The sequence below is a fragment of the Pezoporus flaviventris genome, unplaced genomic scaffold, assembly GCF_033815535.1.
Source record: "Pezoporus flaviventris isolate CSIRO_AGI_PZ_B2104156 unplaced genomic scaffold, CSIRO_AGI_Pfla_v1 ptg000007l, whole genome shotgun sequence".
NCBI lineage: Eukaryota > Metazoa > Chordata > Aves > Psittaciformes > Psittacidae > Pezoporus > Pezoporus flaviventris.
In genome coordinates this window covers 82,955,934-82,971,311 of record NW_026892555.1, presented here as the reverse complement: position 1 = coordinate 82,971,311, position 15,378 = coordinate 82,955,934, and positions in this window count along the sequence as shown.

The following is a 15,378-nucleotide window of genomic DNA, read 5'->3' as shown; positions in this document are numbered from 1 at the left end:
TTTCTAATGAACAGTCCATCCTCAGCATCCCTATAGGCCCCCTTCAGATACTGGAAGGCTGCTAGGAGGTCTCCACGCAGCCTTCTCTTCTCCAGGCTGAACAGCCCCAACTTTCTCAGCCTATCTTCATACAGGAGGTGCTCCAGCCCCTGATCATCCTCGTGGCCCTCTTCTGGACTTGTTTCAACAGTTCCATGTCCTTTCTATATTGAGGACACCAGAACTGCACACAATACTCCAAGTGAGGTCTCACGAGAGCAGAGTAGAGGGACAGGATCACCTCCTTCGACCTGCTGGTCACGCTCCTTTTGATGCAGCCCAGGATATAGTTGGCTTTCTGGGCTGCGAGCGCACACTGCCAGCTCATGTTCATTTTCTCATCGACCAACACCCCCAAGTCCTTCTCCGTAGGGCTGCTTTCAATCTCTTTTCCCAATCTGTAGCTGTGCTCCCACCCAGGTGTAGGACCTTGCACTTGGCATGGTTAAACTTCCTAAGGTTGGCATCAGCCCCCCTCACAAGTGTGTCAAGGTTCCTCTGGATGGCATTCCTTCCCTCCAGCATATCAACCGAACCACACAGCTTGGTGTCATCAGCAAACTTGCTGAGGGCGCACTCAATCCCATTGTCCATGTCACTGACGAAGATATTGAACAAGAGCGGTCCCAACATCGATCCCTGAGGGACACCACTCGTTACCGGTCTCCAGCTGGACATTGAGCCATTGACCACAACTCTTTGTGTGCAGCCAGCCAGCCAGTTCTTTACTCACCAAGTTGCCCACCTATCAAATTGATGTCTTTCCAATTTAGAGACAAGGATGTCGTGTGGGACAGTGTCAAACGCTTTGCACAAGTCCAGGTAGCTGATGTCAACTGCTCTACCCCTGTCCATCAGTTCCGTAGCCCCATCATAGAAGGCCACCAAATTGGTCAGGCAGGATTTCCCCTTAGTGAAGCCATGCTGGCTGTCACCAAGCACCTTGATGATTTTCATGTGCCTTAGCATGTCTTCCAGGAGAATCTGCTCCAAGATTTTGCCAGGCACAGAGGTGAGACTGACTGGTCTGTAATTCCCCAGGTCATCCATTTTCCCTTTCTTGAAAATGGGGGTTATATTTCCCTTTTTCCAGTCATCGGGAACTTCACCTGACTGCCATGATTTCTCAAATATGATTCACAGTGGCTTAGCAGCTTCATTTGCCAGCTCCTTCAGGACCCACGGATGGATTTCATCAGGTCCCATGGACTTGTGTACGTTCAGGTTTTTAAGATGGTCTTGAACCAGATCCTCTCCTACAGTGGGCCCAAGGTCTTCATTCTCACAGTCCCTGTGTCTGCCTTCCAAGACCTGGGTGGTGTGGTCAGAGCATTTTCCACTGAAGACTGAGGCAAAAAAGTCATTGAGTACCTCAGCCTTCTCCAAATCCTGTGTAGCCACTTCTCCTGAGAGCTTCTGGAGAGGGCCTGTGTTGTTCCTAATCTGTCTTTTATTTGCTACTTACCTATAGATTCCCTTCCTGTGATCCTTAACATCCCTAGCCAAGTTTAATTCTAACTGGGCCTTAGCTTTCCTAACCTGGTCTGTAGCTTCCCAGACAACATCCCTGTACTCTTCCCAGGCCAGCTGTCCTTGCTTCCACCTTTTATAAGCCTCTTTTTTCATTTGAATTTTCTTCAGGAACTCCTTATCCATCCAAGGAGGTCTCCTGGCCCTCCTGCTGCACTTCCTTCTAGTTGGGATGCAGCACTCCTGAGCTTGTAGCAGGTGATCCTTGAATATCAACTAAGAGTCTTGGGCCCCCCTGCCCTCTAGGGCTATATCGCATGGAACCTTACTAAGCAGGTTCTTGAAGAGGCCAAAGTCTGCTCTTTTGAAGTCCAGGGCAGTGAGCTTGCTGCACGCTCTTCTCACTGTCCTGAGGATCTCGTATTTGACCATCTCATGATCGCTGCAACCAAGGCTGCCCTGGAGCATCACATTTCCAATGAGCCCTTCTCCATGGGTGAGCACGTGGTCAAGCACGGCACCTCTCGTCGGCGCTCCTATTACTTGCAGAAGGAAGTTGTCTTACACACAATCAAGGAACCTCCTGGATTGCTTGTGCCAGGCTGTACCGTCGTTCCAACAGATATCAGGGTGGTTGAAGTCACCCATGAGAACAAGGGCCTATGAGTGTGAGGCTGTTCCTACCTGTCTGTAGGGCGCTTCATCCACAGATTCCTGTTGATCAGGCGGTCTGTAACAGATCCCCACAGTAATGTCTCCCATTGCTGTTTTCCCTTTAACCCTGGCCCACAAACTCTCTGTTGACTGCTCACCTGCCCCCAGACAGAGTTCCATACTCTCCAGCCTATCCCTAACATAAAGGGCAACTCCCCCTCCCTGCCTGCCAGGCCTGTCTTTTTTAAAGAGCCTGTAACCTTCATTCCAACACTCCAGTCATAGGAGCCACCCCACCATGTTTCTGTGGTATCTATTATATCATATCCCTGTAGATGTGCACACATCTCTAATTCCTCTTGTTTGTTTCTCATGCTATGGGCGTTTGTATAGAGGCATCTGAGCTGAGCTCCAAATGAAGCCGGCTCATTGGCTAGAGTGGCTGGAATATCTCTACATTGCTCTGAGCATTTATTATAGGTGCTGGCAACTGACTGGGAGCGCTGGGATGGAATGATGCCCTCCTCCCCCAACACATCTAGTTTAAAGCTGCCTTGACCAGTCTGGCAAGCCTCCTACCAAAACTTTTCTTCCCCTTGACCAGCTCCACCAGCCCCCAGTAGCCCTGGCCTACAGACTTGGATCCCGTGTTCAAGACACCCAAACCCCTGACTATGGCACCACCCTTTTAACCATTTATTAACCTGACCAATCCTCCTAGCCTTTTTAGGGTCCTCCCCTGTATCCTGGAGAATTGACAAAAAGTCTATCTGAGCTCCAGAGCCCCTAACCACCTCTCCCAGGGCTCTGTAGTCCTTCTTTATGTTCTCCAGGCTACTGCTATCTATATCCCTAGCACCCACACGGATCACTACAAGTGGGTAATAGTCAGTGGGATTTACTAGAGCAGGCAGTCTCTGTGCAACATCCCTTATCTGAGTCCCTGGTAGGCATCACACCTCCCTTGAGACTGGGTCAGGCCGACAGATGGGTGCCTCTGTTCCTTTCAAAGCAGAGTCCCATACTACTACGACCCACTGCTTTTTCCTGGCAGCACCAGTAGAGATCTTCTTTACCAGTGCACCAGCTGTTGTTCATGATGCAGGTGTGTTTTCTCTGTAGCCCCCCCGCAGGACAGCAAAGCAGTTCTGGGTGGGGACAACAGATTTAGGAGGAAGCCCCTTGCTTTTAATTGTCTTCTTCCTCCTTTTTTTGTTGTGGTTTTTTTTTTTTTTTCTGTTTTGGTTTGGGTTTTGGGGGTTTTGGTTTTGTATTTCTTTTTTTTTGTTGTTGCTGTTTCCCAGCTTTCTGTGTTAACGGTCTCCTTCTTTCCTCCATGAGCTAGAGGGGACGCTTGAGGCCCCTGCACAGTTTGGGCCAGGAGCAAGCATTCCTGCTTCCTCTCAGCTTCCCTGACATCTCGCAGCCTATTGACAGCATCCCGCAGCTCAGCCCCTGCTCCACCAGGGAGCACCGAGTGCAGCCCTGCCCATTGTGCACCTTTCCCTCACGAGACCAGTGCCGGCACTCTCTACACTCAGAGCTCTGCACTGCAGCCTCCCCTCTCATCGGCTCTGTATGGGTGCCTACGCTGGCCACTGCCGGGGCAGCCAGAGCAGAGCTCCCAGACCGGGCCCTGGTCGTAAGGCGAGTGCTCACCATGCCAGTCGAACCGCTGCGCGAACTGCCTACCGGCGCCCCTGTTCGCCGCGCTCCCTGGGTCAGGTTTTTACCCAGCCAGGGCTGGTGCCGCCCCTCCTGGCTCCGCCCCCTGTGGGTTCCTGCTCGCGCCAGCTGAGCTGCCGGCTCCTGGGCACGTCCTGTCGAGGACTTGAAGCTCCCTCGGTGGCTCTGCCCGCTCCGAATTAAGGCTCCTGGACGCTGAGCTTCCCCCCGGCGCTGAGCTTCCCGCCGCCCAGGTGCTAAAGGCGTTCTCTCTCGAGCTACTCACCTCAGCAATTCAATGTCCGCAAACCTTGTGATTCCACAACCTGCGGAAGCTAAGCAAATCTGTCAGGACTGGCACAGAAGGGTTCACACCTGAGATGGTTTGCAGCACACCAACAAATAGCCTCATTTGGTTTTTAGCCCCTAGACTTGAAGTGGCCCTGATCCTGCAACGTTTATGCCTAAGATTAATTTAAAGTATGTGACTATCTGCTGAGTTGAGCACTTCGCTAGGATTGAGAGCTTGTGTTGGTCTGACTTGCATGTTATCAGTAGCAACGGCTTTGTAAGCTCTGCTTGCAGGTACAGCCCTCCACTGTCTACAGCAGGAGTGTAACAGTGGTCACAGTCTAGAGACCCGCAGGCTGCCCAGCTGGCCTGGAGTTTAGTTAATAATCCCATAAATATGTGGGCCAAAAATCCTGTCCTGTGCTTCCCCTTAGCTATATTGGTTCTGGTGGGTGGGAAGCAGAGAAGGAGGAGATAGTGGAGAAAAGACTGAGGGCTGGTGTTTTGCTGAAGGTGAGTAACAAGAGACCTGTGAATGTATCAGGCTCAGCAGAATAGCCTCTGTTTTTTTCAAGTACCTTAGCCAACATAGTGGAGGAAGCATGCTGATTTGGCTTCTGCTGCTCCAGGATGAGTTTTCAGTAATATTTGTCTTCAGCTTGCATGCATGTAAGCACACAGGGCAGTGGATTGAAGCACAGGCTGGCACAACAGGCTTTTAAGGGCCATGCCTGAAGTTGCGATCTCCAGCAAGTTGTATACATAGAAAAAGAAAATGCCCCAAACATGGGAACTCTAGGCAAGTTCATCTACTGTACTAGACTCTAAGGTTGAAACTCATCCTACTGAATAGCAGACACTGAAGTCATAGCTATGGCCTTTATACCCCTGCAGTGGTAAGTAGAGAGAGAAAGCGACTAGCTTGCAGCTTAGGCAGGATGAATCACCCACTCTTGTCTGAGCACCAAAGGGTGACACCTCTTTTATCTTTAATTAGTCCAATGCCCATAGTTAGATTAGTTGAGTTGAAGAGTAAACATTTGTGGCATGTAGCTGTAATAAGACATTAGAGCTCAAACTGAGCCAGCGCGGCACATCCTCCTAAACACTTTACGTAGGCATTGCTATGAGGAAGACTCTTCTTTATCCCCAGATGACTCCTTCAAACATCCCCTTATGTGCAGATGTGAACAGGAGTGACAGTTTCTCCAAAGTGAGAGTATTTTCAAATGTCAAGAAGCTTTATTTTTTTAATGTGTTAAACCATGTAAAATCCCCAGATAATATGCCTCATAAATGAAATGGGACTAGTTAGTAGGAAGGTAATGAGAGAGCATTTACAGAGGTTACATCCCAAGGTCCGGTAACTGCTAGGAAAATGTGGGAGAGGGGTGAAAACTGTAATCTGCTTTGCTCCTCTAGTACTGGCATACATAGATGTTAATTAACCCTGGCAAGGGCAACTTGACAATGGGAAAATGAGAATAAAACTGTCAAGGGACTATGAACTTCATCTTTCCTTTCTCTCCCCTTTACCTCCTGTCAGTGTCCCTAGAGTGTCAAGAGCTCCTTACTGCTACACCAACCTGCCTGTGTATCCATAGTGGTGCCGTGGCTCCATCCAGCTTTCCCTACATTGCAGCCCCACACTGAAAAGCTTTACTTTCAGGTGTTTTTCCCAGGAAAAGTTTAAGGGCTACTGGGACACCACAGAAGTCCTTTTGGCATAAGTCATCAAGGTTATGTAGGTGCCCAACTCCTTTTTAATTGACAGGCAATTGTCCATCTGCAAATGCAGAAAATAGCACTTCCTGACCTTGCAGTATTGGAAGTATAAGTCTAATGGTTTTTTGAGCACTGGCAATACAAAGGTATGGAGAATTGTGTGTAGACTTAAAACAGACTATTGAATTAGAATGCTGTCTATGATAGCAGAAGTAGAGGCTATTATACTGACTGCAAGGTAAAGGATCCAAATGGCAAATTTATGTTCTGAGTTACTTAAGCTTGAATAGAAGTAAAAGGTCTCATCCTAAACTCATCTGAGTTGATAGGATCCTTTCCCTTGACTTACTAAGTGTCTATATTGAGCTGAAAGTTGAACCTTGAAATGAAATGTTGGCATGCAGGCAACTGAGATTTTAAAAGCATGAATTTACAGTTTGTCAAAATATCAAGGAGATACTGCTGATGAAACAACATCTGCTGTGTACTAAATCCTAATGCACTTAGTGAAACACAGATGTCTCCTGAAAGGACAGACCTATTGAAAACCTGCCCCATGTTGAACAAGGGTCATCCATTTGCACAGCTTTTAACAGTCAACACTTACACCTGAATCACTGCAGGCTGTCTTGGAACATGGCAGATCCAAAAAATGCTTGAGGTAAGTGTAACTGAAGAAACTTATGGTCAAATCAGTACTCACTGTAAAAGAAGCATCTGTGTCTACGTACTGATTGAAGGAGCTGGGTGGAAAGGGAGCAAAATGATGAGATGAGGAGATGCGGTGACTCAAGTATAACTAATGAGAAGTCAAATAAGATAAAAAAAATAGAGAAAAATACTGATGTCAGCTGTCACAAAAGAAGAAAAAATACAAACCAGCAGGTGTAATGACTAAACAGGTATGTTGCATGTAACTGTGCCAATCTGATGCTCATCAGACCATTGTGGAGAAAAATCAGATAGGGTGCCAAGGAAGGTTTTCTTCATTGTTTCCTCTCAAAACTTAAATTTTACTGATCTGCAGTCTTCATCATTTTATTCTTGGTCCAGTATTCTTAAATATGTACATTAGTTGCATTTCAACTACCTTTGATTTTTTCACTAGCCTAATTACTCTTAGATTTTTGCTCATGTTTAGCCTAAACTTTTCCTTCCTTTGCTTGTGGCCATTACTTCTTTTTCTGTTTTCTTCTGAGACTTGGTATAATTTCCTTCCTTCATTTACATTGTTACCTTGAAGATATTTACAGGCTATGTTCGTTTTCCTCCTGAGGTTTGTTTCTCCTGTGTTGCTCTTTTCAGTCCCTTTCTTTTTTCTTCTCTTTCCCTAATTTGTATGCTCCCCATCTGTTTTTATCATTAGTACAGCTAAGCGTTGTGACTAATTTTTCATGTGATCTTTTTCTCATATGTTAAAAACTAATAGTTAAATAGCAGAACTGACCTTAAAATGCTGAAGGACAATTGCACAAAAAATACTGCATAATAGTCTCTCTTTTATCACACTCTTTTGTGCTTTTAATGTCCATCAAAAACAAACTACTTCTATTGCTAAGCTAGCTGCAGTTACGCGCAAAGCCCAAAAAAATAAAGCTATAGCCTTCATTTTTTTTTCATGTAGCACTTTATATACCCATTTAATTTCTTATTGATGCATATCTTGTTTGCAAGCTGCCCAGATTGCATATATTCTGCATATATTCTGCATAACTTGCAGTACATATCTGCGTGTGGTGCGTGCATTTGAGCAAGCAGGCAGTCTGTGCTCCACAATTAAAACACAGGAATGGTATTCAGTGTGCATGTCCTGCTTTGGATGCTTTTCCACTTAAGAAAGACCAGGCCAGGTTTACAGCTGTATTTAAACACATTGACCTGTATGTAGATGTCTGACAGGGTTTTCAGAAGTGGCTAGGCAGGCTGAGTTCCTAATCCTAATTTTCCTGATTTTACTGGTTTACACCTGAATTTCTTCAGCTATCTGCTGCCTGTTCTTGGTAAGTTTGCTGGGTGGGAACTGCCATTTCTCTGTGTACAGTGCTGAGAAAAGCAGAGCCCTGTCCTCACGAGTTAGTAAGCAGTACCAACCTGAAAATACCTCACTACAGCAAAACAAAAACAGAGCTATGCAGTGGGAATTACTACAATGTACAAGGAGCCAAGAAAAAAGAAAGCATGCAATCAGTTCATCTGATGATGAGAGTGAAGAACTGGTGATCCAAACACTCTCAGTTCAAGATGAGGCATTGCTTTTCTGTTCTTTGAGTATGAAGTGATTAATAATATCCCCAAATAAAGAAACAGGTTAGATGTACAAAAAAAGTGCAAGAATATACTTCTCTTGCAATCTTTGGCCAAATACTCGTTTATAAATAGCATAAGGATAGATGCAATCTGAGAAGACTGCTTGCGTTGGCAATACAGTGCTAGGGAATGGGAATCTCAAGTCTGTCAGAAAAAGAAATGTGTATAGTAACCCACAAGCTTGAGAAGATACAGCTCCTTTGCCCTGAACCCTCTCTTGTCACTGACTGCTGTCAACTGGAGGGTTTGGTTTCAATGTTTTAAGAATCCTTAAGCAATCTCACGCAATGCAAGTGAGAAAATGACATCCCTCTGATGATGCAGCCAGTTTTCCTGATCAGCATGATTGTATGAGAGCGCTGTACTTAGTTACATCGATTTGTCTCTGAGAGCTCTTTCTGCCACATAAATCTCATCGAAAATCTTTAAAGATCTTGCCCCAGAAGGCCACTACGTTTTCTTTCTCAGAAAAAGAAGCAGAGCCAGGAATTCATTTCTCAAAGTTTTAACTAGAGTGGTCCATTTATGAGGCAGATCTGAATGCAGCTCTATTTTACATTTTGAAACATTTAAAATAACTGCTGCACTTTGTGATTAGCCTTCACATCTAAGCAGTGCTACAAAGAGTTGTATCTATCTCTTCTCCCTTTCTCTCTTAGTTTGAGAGGCTTGAATAAAGAAAATCACCTTTCTGTTAGATGGAGGAATTTGAAGAAGCATTGTGCTTAAAAGCTCAAGCTTTAAGTACAATAGACACCACATTATAAAGATTTTATTTGTGTCACTCTAGCTAAAAAGACTGTTAGGGCTTCTCTGATAAAATTTTGCTTTTTGAATAACTAAAATGATTTTTTTAATAGATAAATATTTTAAATTAAGAATCAGGTCTTTCAACTCATTTCTTCCAGCATGTATATAAGTAAATGCAAGAAAACATAAGAAGTTTGACCTTTCTTTTTCCCTTGAAAAAGAGTAAAAAAAATAAAATAAAATGAAAAATGTTTATTGGGTCTGAATTGCCAGCAATGCAAAAAGAGCCTGTTTGTGTAAACACATACATGTGTGACTTTTATGCTGTTCAGGTACAGAATAGCTTGTATGCTGGGGCTATAAATGTTCCAATAACTCTAAACGTTTGGTAATATTATTTTTTCCTCTTTAATAACCTGGTAAATGATTCCTTGTCTTGCTCTGTCACTCTGAGTTTGTCTGTCCCATGCACTGTCATAGGAAACGGGGGACTTCATTTCCTTCTCCTCTTTTTTTTCTTCTGAGGAAACTAGTTCCAAGACCTTTTACAACCAATATATGCCAAAGCAAAATATCATTTGTTTATTCAAACTATGCAGTCCAGTGCAACCTAAGTGTAATTGCCACAGAGCAGAATGAAGCTGACATCATAAAACCAGGAGATGGCAAGCAACCTACTACAGGTGCAGCACCACTGACAAGAAAGGAGGATATTGCATTAATCCAGGAGGTAATAAGAAATTAAACAGGCCACCATTTTGTTATTTATTGCAGAGAGATACACTAGGACATTTATATGGAGACAGTTTCAAAAAAGTGAGCACTCTACCTGTCCCATCAATGGAGCAAGTTTGTGAACATGGCATTAATTGTGCTAATGAACCCTGGCCTACTGTATATTCACATTTTTGTGAGTTCTTTCCTAAGCTTGTGTTGTGGTTTAAACCCAGTCAGGCAGCTTTTTCACTCACTCTCCCCCTTCTTGCCCTCCCCCTACTCCCAGAGGGACGGAGAGGAGAATAGAAAAGAATGCAACTCCCACGGGTTGGGATAAGAGCAATCCAGTAACTAAGGTATAACACAAATCACTGCTCCTACCACCAATAATAATAAGGATAAAGGAAATAACGAGGGAAGAGAATACAACACCTCACCACCAGCCGAACTATCACTTCCCTCCCCCACCCGCCAGACCAAGCACCGTCCAATATACCTCATCCAACCCTGCAGTGCCCCTAGCCCTTCTGGGTAACTCCCAGTTACATCCTGGGCATGACGTGCTGTGGTATGGAATACCTCTTTGGTCAGTTTGGGTCAGGTGTCCTGTCTCTGATTCCTCCCGGCTTCCCCTCCTCCCTGGCAGAGCGTGAGGCTCACAGAGTCCTTGGCCAGACTAAAACATTTGAGTGGTAACTAAAACATCGGTGCTTTCAGCACCGTTCCCAGGCCAACAGTCAAAAACACAATGCTGCACCAGCTACTAAGAAGGAGAAAAATGACTGCTACTGCTGAACCCAGGACAGCTTGTCTAAGTATTCTGGTTCTGACTTTATGGTAAATTAGTGGAATTTGCTACAGAAATGGAGGAGAAATCTGACTCAGTGAAGCAGCAGGGTTTTTAAAGACTGGAATGGACAGTTCCTGACAGAACATGTGGTAATTTTGTCAGGAGGGTCAATTCTCATACCTGCAGCATATCAGCGTGTCTTCATAAGTGTGGAAGCGATTTTTCAAATAACAGTTCAGTCTGATTAGAGTGTGAATCCTTGTCTGAAACCTGAAGCATATAAGGCACCAATCTTTCCCAGATTTATGCATATATTTCATTTTATGTACCAGGACAAGGGCCTTTAGTTTCAGTGGACTGAGTGAATAATCACAAAATACAAAGAAATTCAAAGTCAATTTCTGAGCCACCAGCAGATTCTAGAAACCAACTCCATGTTTTTTTAAGCAGTCTTTGAATTTTTGAGCTCTCCTTCATCAGCTCTTGTGTGCCTGCCATATTACTGGTTCATGTTTGTGGGAGAGGTGTAAATATGCCCACTAACCCTATATGACAGTCCAAGTTATATTTCCATCAGGAGCAATGTTCCTCCAGCTGACTTTCAGCACTCTTTTACATTTCCTGTAGTGCCCTTTTGTCCTTAGGTGAGACAAACACAGACAGACTTGTCTCCCTTTTCCATGGTTTGTACCAAGAGGATGGAGAGGTAGGAAGAAAACACTATCTGGCCACTGTTTTCATAGGAAAAAAGGGCTTCCTGAAGCTACTTTCTGGGCCTTTCTTTCAGCGCTGGAGGAAAGATATTTGTATCCTTTCCTGTACTCAACACCACACACAGCAAATAAAAAAATTTGCCTTATTTGCTAAAAAGCCTAGAAAGACTTCTGGTGGCCTCTCACTCACTGCTGTCTCAAAGAGATTGGGCAGTGTGGGAAGGCAGTCTAGGTGGAAAGTAGTCCAGTTATCTTCTGGACTTTGCATTTTCTCACTTCATCACAATACTAGCTCCAGTGATGATAGAAATAACTTGAGTGCTGACAGAACTGCACATATAGAAAAGGTCTTTTGGACTTTACCAATGATTGAAAGGTACCTAGTGAGTGCCCAGAACTATGTGCGTCAGTGAAATGTGAATAATCCATTCACATTTGTAGGGGTAAACCAGAGTGTGGGCCAAGTCCTTGGCAGACTTTCAAAAGACAAGGTGGAGTAAAATGATAAGACTGCGTTATCATTAGCATAACGGCTTTATACATATATAGTTAGTGTATAGTGTAAACGTTTATGAATGTAGATAGGCCAGAGGATGAAAGAAAGAAAGAAAGTGCAAGAACAAGAGCTGAATGAAATAAAAGTTTGCAGTTCAGCTGTGGTCTGGTTGGTCTAGAGGCTAGGTGTGCAGGAGAGGTGGCCAGAGCTGCCACAAAGCAAGCACTGCTTGCAGCAGGGACATGACCTTCCAGTGAAAGGAAACTAGAGAGAGCAGGGAGACAGCTGACAGGATTTGATGATGTCTCAGCTGACATACAGTGGGGATTGTTGTTGTTGTTTGTTTGTTTTTTTTGTTTGTTTTACAAGGTAATTGTTAGCAGGCAATAAAATGAAATACTGAAGATTTGGCACAATGTTTTATATATTATGATCCTCCTGCTAGAGATCTTTGTTAGCCTGTGGTTCTTTTATTTCATAGTCCTCAGGAGTATCATCTTTAACCTGAATCCCTTTGTCCTCTGCTGCACTTCATGCTGGTCATGAAACAGTTAACCTGTACTGTCTTTCAGGAGTCCCATTTCACTCCTGCCAGAATCAATGATAAAATTCTGACTGCTAAAGCGAGTGAGCCTATGGGCCAGATGGATATTTGGTATCAAAACATTGGAAAGACTCTTTCTGCAATAAAAAGGTATATGAAACATTTGCTCTAAAGACAAGTACCATTCTCTTGTCTCCAGGGTATTTGTAATCAATATTATATTACAGGTTGATTAAATACCAAGATATTGGAATGGTGAATCTCAAAATGTAGTTTTGGCTTTTCTTTGTTTCTCAAAAACAGTTGTAAAAAATGATTAGAAAAATGTTGACAATACCAGAAAACAACAAAAACAAAATAGCAACATGGCTACTGCTTCCGAACATGCAAACTTGACAAGGGGGAAACACTCATCACTGGGTCATTTCCCAGCAGATGCTGTAGGTGGGCAAAATATCATAACCTTGTGGGCTAAATATTTTGGCCATTTATCTTGCATTATTTGCAAGTAGGCAGTAGAACATGTGAAATAATCTCTACATGTAGCTTCTTAGACTAGAATCCATTATGTTAATAAAATGTGGGTGCCTCTCAAAAAGTCAGTGACATCCACAAGAAGAGAAATGTTGAAATCTGTTGTCTTCATGTTGAAATATGGGATGTGTGTGGAAATCAAAATTCTGGATTTGATATATTTGACACTGTCACAAAAAAATGGGTAAGCAAGAGAATGAAGGCCATGTGAAGAGGCATGGCTAACCCAGCTATAATTTGGAGCAGTAAGACATGGCTTGGCCCTCTTGTTCCTTTTTATCCCTTTAGGCTTTCTGTCTTTGGCAACAGGTATTAGGTTCATGTCCATCTGAACATGAGTAATAAAGTCTGAGACTGTGAGAAGGAGGAGGCAGAGAGAACCTGGCTCCATACTCTAACTATAGATAAGTTGGGTCATCAAAATGCCCAACGGGGGGGGGGGGGGTGGGTGGGTAAGAAATGTAATGAAATGTAAACAAAATGAGTAACAAGGTGAAGAGTGCTCCCTCTGTGAGTTGCCAGTAAGCGGACTTATAGAAAAGCTGGGTTGGAGACTGAGTCAGTTGGACCCCCCACTTTCTCTTGCCCCTCCACCTGCTTCTTCACTCTTTCACTTTCTAGAGCTCTTTTATTCAGTCCTCTTTTCAGTGACTTGTTACCAAAGTTTAGGTTTGTTCTTTGGGGACATTTTTTGTTTTATTTTGTTTTATTAAAGGAGGTTTGAGAGTTTGTTTGTTCCAATAAGCAGGAGCTGTAATTGGGAAATGGGTTAAGCTTGCTTCCAATTAAGATAATTGACATGAAATACCCAATTGCATCCTGAGAGAGAGAGGGAGAGAGAAAAATAAGTTCCCCAGCTGAGCTGCAGAAGAGAGCAGCTTTGTCTAACAATGTAGGTAGAAGCAGATGTTTAGAAAAACATGTAAAAGCAATCAGGAGGGGATTTATTCATTTGTTTATTAATTAAGATGCATGCATGAGCAGACAGCAAAGTTCTGAGTTAAGAAAGTTCCAGCAGGGGTTATAAGGAAAGGGGGGCTTTGATTGGTTTTATATATATATATATATGTATATATATATATATATATATACATACATACATATATATACACATATTCAGGAGGAACCACCCCAAAGTTTTTTTTAAGATTTAGGTCAGCACATCCCCTTGATCCTTGTAAGTTTTTTCTCTTTTGTTTAAATACAGTAAGATACATGATAAGATCCTATCATGCCATGAGTATCTATCTATCTCCACAGCTAGTAAAAATACACATGGCTTTGTGCACTGTGTGGTTTGCCAAGTTTAAAAGTGCATGATGAGTACTACAGTGATTCTGAATAGCGATGGAGCACTCCTGACAATGCTCATGTTTGCTTTTAAATTTGTGGGGAATAAGGAAATCAGCTTTTCTGGTTGGAGGGACAGAGATTCTTGGGGATCTGATGTGGGGACAAACAGCCACTGTGAACCTGCTAGTTAGAGTGGTCAGTTCTGAGAATAGAAAATATAGAGGGTGCTTAATTGTTAGATAGCTGTCTGTGCTAAAAATGGGGAAATACGTACTAGTGCTGATAAGAAAAAGGAAAGGCTTCAAAGGCTTTAGCTGAGAATATGTACTTTTTAAATTTTAAAACGTTTGTACTTTATCCAAGGAATTTGGACTTCATGTACAACATCAAAGGTAACACTATCAGAGATTAAAACTGGAAGGGCCAACACAGAATTCACTTGTCTGCTCATGTAAGTGATCATTCCTGCAATTTTTCTGCAAGTATTAAAGCATCAATTAAATGTATTGTTCTTCAGTTTCCTTGCACGAGCTGTCCTTGAAATTCAACAAGGACTGATTAAGTGTTTTTAAAGAAAGAGACTATAGACTTGAGTGGCTAGCTTGCCTCTGTGGTGACTTTAGGAGCATCAAGGAGAGACGAATATGGGGGTCGATCGTGTTTTGTGTATTGTTTGTTGGGGGAGAGTTAAATAGATAAATCTGGGAAACTAATGTCTGAAAATCAAACATGTTTTCTGGATGAAATGCTAGCCTTTAGGTAACTTTTCTTTGTGATTGAGGTGCTTTTTGATAGTCAAATAAGATAAGAAATACAGCAGATTCCTCTTTCATGTAAATAGAAGTGGTAAGGTCCTTCTGTTCTGCTTCTGGCACTCAGGGCCTCAATAGACATGGAGGGTTGCAGAGCCTGGACCATGATTCAGCAGGTGGATAACCAGGATTCCTGCTGCTGCACCTGTCTTCATTTAGAAGATGAAAAGCCTAAGCTGATGTTTTGTGAAATTTTGTACGGCTGCTCTAATGCAAAAAGTAACAGATCCAGGAGATGGGGTAACTGCAGGCTCTCTATGCTTGCAATTTTAAGGGTGTGTGGGGGAAGTACATGCATCCTCCATAGTGTATAGTGCAGTGTTTAGTTTATGTGATTTGGTGTTCAGATAATGAGATTTTTTTTTTGGGAGGCATCGCTTATCACAGAATAGTGATCCTATTGCTCTCAAAACATGTTGCAAGCCAGACACTTACAAATGACATTTGAAAGACTGAATTTACCCCTGTGTCTTAAAATATTGTGGAATCTTTTCAAAGGCTTATTTCTGTGATAGTGTTGTAAATATAAAACATGGAATTAGAAAAAAAAAAAACGAGTTAGAAAAAAACAATTTATT